The sequence below is a fragment of the Pinus tabuliformis genome, chromosome 8 (assembly GCF_031772625.1).
Source record: "Pinus tabuliformis cultivar Carrire ecotype Pingquan chromosome 8, CPIR1, whole genome shotgun sequence".
In the NCBI taxonomy this organism is placed as follows: Eukaryota; Viridiplantae; Streptophyta; class Pinopsida; order Pinales; family Pinaceae; genus Pinus; species Pinus tabuliformis.
The window spans coordinates 1,694,958,706-1,694,965,798 of NC_142294.1; positions in this window are offsets into that span (position 1 = coordinate 1,694,958,706).

Genomic DNA, 7,093 nt, shown 5'->3' on the forward strand with positions numbered 1-7,093 from the left:
TGTATGTATTAAAAAACTTTAAAAAATATAAAATTCCTTATTTTCGGGCAGAGATCGCGGGTTTTACCTGCTGATCACCTGTTAGTGCCCATGGCCCAACTGTTCCCAACCAACTCCCAACTAAAAAACTACTTTGGGAGATGTATAAAAAGACCTCAAAGGGAAGGCCAAAGGAGGAGAGAAGAGAGAGAAAGGTTATTATGCTGAGATTTTTCCCTTGACCAGGTCTGAAGTTCCTTGTGCCTTCTACACTTCCCTCATTTTTTGCAGGAAACCTTTGTTTCCTTGTGTGTTGATGTTCATCCACCATTTATGACATCATGGAGAGAGTCATGGAAGGAGTTTGTTAGAGGCTTGAGGCTGGAACGAATCCGGAAGGAAGCTTTGCTTGGAGCCTGCTGAAGGTGACTCAGGTGAAGATATTCCTTTTTTATGTACTTTATTTGTCTATAATAAAAGAAACACATTTCTTGGTTCCCGAAATGAATCTTATTTATGTTAATGATACTCATGTTTAGAATTCATATGTAAATGGTTGTTTTGATTTCATAACTAACTACCTTTCTTTATAACATGAAGATAGTTTCTTTATAAGTTTTTGTCCATATACTGCTGTGTTCTTTGAATTGGTTGTTTTGCAGGACAAAAGAGAAGAAGGGAACTCTAAGAAGGGTTTGGACCCTAAGGGCCTTCTCAAACGTAGGACCAAAGGTACGTACCCTTATCATAGAATTTTCTTATAATAGCATAATGGCTGTGTGAATGCATGTTTCTTTGAATAGAAAACTTTCAGTCTGCTAGGGTTTCAACCCAAAAAGCCCTAGGGAGAAATTCCCTCCAACACCAAATGGGTTGGATCACATGCATGCACACAATGACATGCATGCTACTGAATTCCCTTGCATGTGATCAACAACACTGCTCACCTTGTCTACTGTGTGCTAGCTGTTGGGATGGATCTGTAACTTGTGTGGGTGCAGTTTCACCCATCCATCCATCTTGCGCCTCGTTCTATACCTGTTCCTGCTGCAACCCATTTTCTCGTTTGTGCATCTCCTACTCTTCCCTGAGTTGTTGCTTCAACACATGCAACTCCTCTATTCCTTTCTCTACCCTCACGCGATCGTCTTGTCGCACTATCACCTCATAGCCTCAATATCCAAAGCTTCTTTCATCATGAGAGGATCTACTTTGAGCTTGTATCTTTGCTCTACCTTTATGATGTCAAAAACCTTTCTCTTCCATTCGTCGTGTGTGGGTATGCTACCTTCTGCTGCTGCTGATGGTGCCGATCATTGTGATGTTGTTGCCATATCATCTTGATGTCCTTTTGTATGAACAACTTGATGTCTTCATAGGTATGCAAGCTCATAGAAACTTGATTGGCTGCAACTCCCATTGTTCTCTCAATGATGTCATTTCACTTTGCTCTCCTAAAGGCCATTGTACTTGTGCTGTTGAGAGATAGATGAATGCCTATGATACCTGGAGACATAAAAACACCCATGGCAAGCAATCTGTCAGTAAAAAACCAAAACAAACTTGAGGACTTACTTGCAACATACCTATGTGATGGATCGTGAAGTTTTGAAATTTTCGGTGGGAGGTCGAGAGACTGAATACCAAAACTGCACAAGGCATAGTCTAGGAAGTCTAGAGGCTGAATGACTCTTGGAACTACACAATGCATAGTGCATCCTAGCCTGCTAAGGACTGGAATTACACAATGCACAATTTCAGTCAGCTGTGACATGCAACTAGCAAACTGCATTGAGCATTTTTTGGGGCAAGCAGGACACTACTTGTTTAGTCAATTTAGTTTCCTAAATTTCTTGCATGAATTATCAACCGAGGTTTGTAGACTGATGAAGTGTGATGCACTATATGTGCTTGGTTAACTTTTCTCTTACTTCGTTATTTTGTATTTTTATGTTTGTTTTTGGGATTTCTGTTCTCTGGTGTCTAAGAATATACAATCTATGATAAATTTACATAGATCTAAAGAGTTTGAAAAGGAAGGATAGGTTCCTAAGTTAGTATAATCTCCTAAAAATGGACTAAGAATCATTTTTAACTAGTTAGGACCTAATAAGAGAAACAAAGCATCTATATTATCTAACATTTAGTCCTAATCCATGGATCTAATTCCTACAACCAAAACTAATATTGATGCAGAAGGTAATCGAATAATTGCATTCATTTGGCCATTCAACCATTCAATTTTGGAACATGATAGAATCAATCTTCTTGAAATGACTTTTTGGAATGTCCAGTGATGCAACGAAGTAATGAACTGAAAAAATAAAAGAAAAGACGACAGATTGTAAAATTGACAATATGTTGAATAAGCTCAACCACTGCATGAATTAGATATTCAACCAATTAAGTTAGAATTGCCATTATTTCTAAATGGTTTTGAGAACATCTATTAATACAGATAATTGATAGTTTTATATTAAGAAAATGAGTAATCAAAGTAGTGAGAAGCTAAACAACTATGTATTCTCATTTCTTTGTTTTTCATTCATTAATTTCTCATACAATATCTTAGAAAAATAAGACTTGCACAATTGTGATTTTTATCCTCACACTATTGGTTACAAACTGAAATGAAACAAAACTAAAGAAAATGGACTTGCAGAAAAAATAGAGTAGTAGAAATTAAAATGAAAACAACAAGTGAAAAAAACCTCCTTCAGTGCAGGGGCCCTCTGCAACTGATGTGGCTGGATAACAGCTAATTAAAGATGCACTTTTAAACCACCATTGATAAAACAAAGTTTGTATTATCAACAAAACAAAGTTTGAACAGAGTTTTTAACAAAAGCTTGTAATCCCTTTTAGCTTCTAACTACTTCTTGGTCTCATTTAACTGATATTTATAGAAAAACAACATAACTGTCTAAGATAAAATCTTGTTACAGGTGGCTTGATCCGAATCTATCATGACTGTTTATAGAAAGACATGCTACAAATGGCTTAATTCAAATTGTAATGAGACTATTAAACTTCTAAATAGCTACAGGTGGCCTGATATGCATTAACTCCTCAACTCTTGATCAACTACAAGTGGCTTACTCCGCATTAACTCTTCAATAGAAATGTTAGACTCCTAATCAACTACGAAATATCAAGAGTCCCACTGCTACTAGATAACATATTTGACTCCATCTTTGACCATGAATTTAGGCATGATTTTCTATCGATATGGACCGAGTGAGTAGGATAGAATCCATGTAGAGATGATTATGGAGATGCCCATGTGGCCCAGTTCTTCATTTGACACCTATAACTTTCCAAACGATGAGAGTAGCTACAGAACCCACATTTAGCTACAGAATAGGCTGCATTCTATAGCTAATTTTCAAAAATGTATTAAAATATCAAGAACATGAAAATATAATATGGTGATCATTTTAATGCTTTCCTAAGACAAAATCTAACATTTATCATTGATTGGATATGTAGTCTCGTGAGAAATCAAGAGAAAAAGGTGAGAATAAATGTCAAGGGGAAGGTAATTCTGAGGTTCAACATACCCCCACTACAAAATCATTGCATGTCCTCATGCAATTTGCCAAAAATGTGATTTTTTTTTCTCTAATGCATTCGCTCAAACACTTCTACTGTTACATCCAATTTTCTTCTTTTGATCTTATTTGAAGTGACTGTCATTCTCTGTTTCCTCATAAGAAGCATGTATTTGAGGTTGATGATTGTTCTGTTCAGACTTCTATTCTTCCTTTTCAACTTCCTATTTTTCTTATACCATAGTCCTAGATTCAAAATGGTATTATCATGAATAGCCTTGTCTAATTTATTTTGTTCCCTCAAGGTTTTATTCTCCTTCTTGATATGTATGTTCAGTATCTCTAATTCATAAATTTCCTATTTGAGAGAGTTAATTAGAGGTTCTTGTGGATTGATATAGGGTTATGGATTAACAGAGGATTATATATTCATTGAGGCACTTTTCTTCTCCATTGATTCTATATAATCATATATTTGTTGTTGTACTGGGTCTATGCCTGGATATCTTCTACTTGGGCTACCTTCAAAATGATGGTCAGGAGAATTTTGAGGACTATGTGTAGAAGGGATGTTAACAGGAGAAGTTTCTAGGGTTTCCTCTTCTAAGTTTATGAACTCTGTCCCTTTTGACAGTGTTTTCTTTTCCAACCCTCAGAGTCTAGAGCTTCTTCTAGGCTGTCGATGACTTACATTCTCCTTCTCTGTGAACTTTTTTTCTTTTCTTATCTTTCCTCTTGATCTGATTTGTTTCCAGATTTCTGTTAATTCTTCAGATATTAATTTTTCATCATCTTTCTGTGATGAAGACTCAGGTTTGTCTTCAATGACTATACCAATCTTCTTTCTTCTTCTTTTTCTAACATTATCTTCTTTGGGTGACTCTAGCGCTTCTTGAAAATGATTTCTAATGAGGAAATCCTCCCTGGTATCTCCTATACCTTTTAAATGAAACTCAATCAATATATTTATCAACCCATGATGGTACATGGTTGTGTCTATGAATTCTATTTTCTTTTGCACATTTGAAGCCATCCTTCTTAAACTATTTAGCAAGAAGAAAGGAAGATTGATTTCTCCATTTTCTATAAAATTCATCAATAAAAACATATGGTAGACATACATGCGCCCGAATATCCCCTCACAGGTGATAAATTTATGTAATATCAAAAGCATACTTCTCCATTTACTTTTAAGAGCTGAAATGGGAATTCCTTTTATAAAAACAGGGACATCCATACCTAGGTTCCAGAGGATTACTTTCCATGATTCATTGTGGAAGTCCTTGTTTTTGAACCATCTTTCACCATGTCTTGGAAGTTCTATAGCCTCTGTTATTGAGGATTCTATTACTGCAAACTTAATATCTCCAATATCTACTTTTGTACCATCAAAATATCTCGCAAAAGATTTTGTGATATCTTTATGAAAACCATCAAATTTTTCAATGAATTTGAGCCATCTAGTCTTCTGCAACATTTCCTTGAGCTGTGGGTATCCTTCCATATATTTTTCTCCTATCGGTTCTGACTTGAAAATGAGTCCCATGTCTTCTGCTTCGCAAAATTCCTTAACCTTCAGAATTACCCCTCATGGTTTATGAAATGGATTGACTGCGAGTATGGTGAAAATAATTGTGGGTTTGCATGAAATAAGTAGATGGTAAGGGTTTTGGAGAGATGTGGACAAATATGTCATGTCGTAGTCATGACCATTAAAAACAATGAGGGAGTTAATTATGGACCGTTATGTGATGGAAGATGGATGGTGTGGCGGATATGCAGTACGATAGAGATGGGAATCAAATCAAATGATGATTTGTCATGGAGACATATGAATGCCCATATTATACATATTCTATGTTCTAACCTTGCTATTTTAAAATAGATTTTTGCACTTTTACCTCTTGGAACTTAACCTTCTTGTTTGTTGTTTTTCTTTGATGTTGATCTGTAGATACCCTTCTTAGCATATTAGTATTCAAAAAAAAGATTCTTCAATTCCCTACAATCAACATTTATTTGGAATAGAGCTACGGAATGGAGTTATGGCTGTAGAATCAAACTTGCTACGGAATGGAGTTAGCTGCAAAATATTACAAAGATGAAACATGGCTATGGAACATGGATGTGAAATAAAATGAAAATGGAGTGTAATGAAAGGAAAATAGAATATAACAGTGAAATGAAATGAAAGTGAAGTGAGATGAAATTAAATGAAATGAATTTGCATATTAGACACTGCAAATGAATGTAGATTTATTTCACTACTTATTACAGAAAGAGAAATAGGAAATATAGGATGTCAGAAATCTCTACTTTTCACCCTGTATTTCCTGTATAAGTAAGCCAATGAACAATTGGTTTTCAGAATTACACATTTTATTTATATTTTTTAATGTTTATGTATATATATATATATATATATATATATATATATGTACAGGAAAACTAAGTTAGTGGGCAAGAATTATTCCTTTTAACCAATTTCATCTTAGTGTTATCTTGAAAAATTCTGAAAAAAATCCTCACTTGAAATTGGCTTATGATATATCTTTAACCGATGATCATTTACAAGAAGAGGTACCTTTCCCTCATCTATTGTCCTTATTCTTACGGCTCCATTATTAAATACTTCTTCAATCTCATATGGCCCAAGTTAATGAGTCTAAAACTTCCCTTGAAAATATTTGAATTTTGTATCAAACAAAAGTGCCCAATCTCCAGCTTGAGACTTCTTCTACTTGATATACTTATCATGCTATTTAGCCCTGTTTTGTTGGACTAAATTGGTTCTTTGAACTGCATCCTACCTGATTTCATCAAGCTCAATGAGTTGCTCCAATCTATGATTTTGTGCTTCAAATAAATCTAGTCCCAATTGGACTTCCATCTTGAAGGTTCTGATTTGAAACTCTATAGGGAAAAAGACTTTCTTCCCATAAACAAGCTCATAGGGAGTATGTATTGTTGTGTTCCTCCATGTGGTTCTGTAGGTCCATAAGGCTTCAGGAAGCCTTTCTTCCCAATCTCTTCTGTGTAGATGTACAAACTTAGTGAGAATTCTTTAATCACCTTATTGGTAGATTCAATTTGGCCATTTTCTTGTGGATGGTAAGGAGTATACTTCCTATGTTTTATTTTGTATTCTTCTACAAGTCTTTCCACCATTTTAGATGTAAATTGAGATCCTTTGATCTGTCACTATTTCTCCTGGAACACCGAAATGAGTGAAGATCTCCTAAAAAAGAAAATTAACTATAGATTTCTCATTAGCAAAAGGTAATGCTTTAACTTCTATCCATTTAGTGACATAATCAGTGCATACCAAAATATACTTCTTTTGATTAGCTGGAGGATTAATTGGTCCAACAAAATCCAAGGCCCATTTTTCAAAAGGTTTGGTGAGTACCTGAGTTTGTAGTGACATTTCATCTGAGGAAACAAGTTTCCCCATCCTTTGACAACTGTCACACCTTTTGACATACTCTTTGGCATCTCTAAAGATGTAGGGCCAATGATATCCTAAATGAAGGATTTTATAGGTTGTCCTTTTGTCAGAAAAG